This window comes from Palaemon carinicauda, chromosome 15 (genome assembly GCF_036898095.1).
Source record: "Palaemon carinicauda isolate YSFRI2023 chromosome 15, ASM3689809v2, whole genome shotgun sequence".
Classification (NCBI taxonomy): Eukaryota; Metazoa; Arthropoda; class Malacostraca; order Decapoda; family Palaemonidae; genus Palaemon; species Palaemon carinicauda.
The window spans coordinates 84,618,622-84,621,559 of record NC_090739.1 but is presented as its reverse complement, the minus strand read 5'-3'; positions in this window follow the sequence as shown (position 1 = coordinate 84,621,559).

The window sequence follows — 2,938 nt, the reverse complement described above, 5'->3', positions numbered from 1 at the left end:
TCAAGGAGTCCGCAATGTGACAGCGGACGCTCTATCCAGGTTCACACCGATAGAGTCGGAATAGTCCTTAGACGCAGGATCATTCTCCTTCATTCTGAATCAGTCCCAGAACTGCAGATAGACCTCTTTGCGACGAAAGACAACAAGAAGTTGCCCCTGTACGTGCCCCGTACGAGGACCCCTTAGCGGAAGCAGTGGACGCGATGTCCCTCGACTGGAACAGATGGTCCAAGATTTATCTGTTCCCTCCTCACAACCTTCTGTTGAGGGTCCTCAACAAATTGAGATCCTTCAAGGGGTAGCGGCAATAGTGGCCCACAAGTGGCCGAACAGCGTGTGGTTCCTCCTGGCATTGGAACTGTAGCTGAAGTTTGTACCACTACCAGATCCAGTTCTGACCCAGCGAGTCCAGAAGTCAAATGTCTGCGCTTCATTACAGAAAACCCGGACCCTGCAGCTCATGATTTTCTCTCCCTAGCGGTGAGAAAGCGTTTCGTGATTTCGAAAGCCAGCATAGACTTCCTTGAGGAATATAAGTGCAAATCTACTAGAAGGCAATATGAGTCATCTTGGAGAAAATGGGTGGCCTTTTGTCAAGGCGAAGAATCCGCAGGAGATCTTGACAGACTTCTGCTTATCTTTCTTCTCCACCTCCATGGTCAAGGATTGGCAGCTAACACGATTTCAGCGTGTAAGTCTGCTTTGACAAGACCCATTCTATATGCCTTCCAGGTCGACCTAGGTAACGAGATCTTTAATAAAGTCCCGAAAGCCTGTGCTAGGCTCAGACCTTCAGCACCTCCAAAGCCCATTTCATGGTCTTTAGACAAGTTCTTCATTTCGCTTCTCTGTTAAGCAATGAAGAGTGTGCGTTAAAGGATTTGACACAAAAAGTTTTTTTCCTATTTTGCACTCGCGTCCGGGGCTAGGGTTGGTGAGATTGTGGCCTCTCGAGAGAGGCAGGTCGTGTTCAGTTCCTGGATGGGGGAGAACTGAACCTGTTTCCGGATCCTACGTTTCTCGCCAAGAATGAGTTACCCACCAACAGGTGGGGTCCCTGGAGAATCTGCCCTCTGAAAGAAGATGCATCTCTATGTCCAGTAGAATGCCTAAAGGTCTATCTTCATAGAACTTCAGACTTCAAGGGTGGTCAACTATTCAGGGGAGAAACATCAGGCTCAAATTTATCTCTGAATCAACTCAGAGCGAAAATCACATATTTTATTCGCAGAGCGGATCCTGACAATACACCCGCAGGTCACGATCCGAGGAAAGTTGCCTCATTCTTAAATTTCTTTAATTGTATGGATTTTGAACATCTCCGTTCATACACTGGCTGGAAGTCTTCCAGAGTGTTCTTTCGCCACTATGCGAAGCAAGTAGAGGAACTAAAAGAGATCTGTGGTAGCAGTGGGTTGCGGTGTTAACCCTACTGTTTAACTCTGCGAGGAACAGTGGTCTTAATTGGGACGATTAATTCCAGGGTGAGTGTGTAGTTACATACTGTACTACAAACTAAGTGAGGGCACTGTATTGCCCATGCAGACTGTTCCATTTCCGAAGGTGAACCTAGCATAAGTGCAGACATGTGTGCCGAGCGTTTCTAACGCTAATGTCATTGATTTGTAATACAGGCTTTTATGACTTTGATACCTCGGTATCTTAAAAGTGGCATTTAATGTTTTTTCTTTCAGACAAACAAGCTCTGTTTACTATCATACTTATGCTTAAAGTTTTGGGTTATCCTCTTCTTATGTATATATATATATATATAATTGTGGTTAACCTGTCTATTTATTGCCTGTCAATAATCTTGTTCTTGAGAACCTTGCGTCTCCTTCACCTGTGTCAATTTATTGGTATAATTAAGCATTCATTCTATGTACCTTATCTGGGATAATTCTAATAGAATTGTTCCTTTATGCAAGGTATGTTGCATTGGTTTTCCTCCTATGCGGATATAAAACCTTTGTCCAATACAAGTATTGTGCAGAGAACTGGTCGATATTTCATATTGACGCAGTGGTTCTTTACAAACTATGCTTCACTTAATATAGGGCGAGACCACTATATTAGCTTGCCTGGTATTCGTACATAGGTATATGTACTCTTCGAGACTTTTCCAGAGTCTAGTAGGACTCTTCCCTGTAGGGGGCAGGAAGCTCTAACATGGTTTATAGTTAGTTGAAAAGATGTATAACGGTAACATCTTAGGTCTCTAGGTCTAGTCGACCGGGAAAAATTACATCCGGGGAGTACGGCACGTTATGAGAATCCACAGATACAGTAATGCTCTGGTACACTTCCATCAGGACGACATGGCTTGAGCCCAAAAAACGGATTTTGAGCGAAGCGAAAAATCTATTTTTGGGTGAGATGGGGCTGTAGGACCCCTCCCTACATACAGTATCTGTAGCACCTCGTGTACGCTACAAGAAATACAGATGGCGCCAGGATTGGCGCCAGGCACGCATACGAATCGGAGGATAGGGAAGCCTTGGGAGCGGCTCCCCTTTTTCTTTCCCGAATTCGTTTCTTGCCAATCCCTCCTACGAGACGAAATCTCTGTCCAGGATGCAGATTGTCATGTGGCGTGTCAAGAATACGTCCTCTGATATGTCGCGATATCCCTTTCACGAGGGATACTCGCTCCAGGAGTTAGAATTCTGGTACCTTAAGGTAAATTCTCTGGGAATATCGCCGTAGTTGTAATATACCCCAGGAAGCTACCCTATAGGAACTTCCATCAGGACGACATGGCCATCTCACCCAAAAATAGATTTTTCGCTTCGCTCAAAATCCGTTATATAGAAAGTCCGACATTTTAGTGAGTATTATTCCACACTGTTGTCTTCACACTCGTACGGTACTTGGTGCGTGAGGATCAATCTCCCGGCAGTTAGGGTGGAGGTGAAGAAGCAGTCTGCTCTGTTTCAGA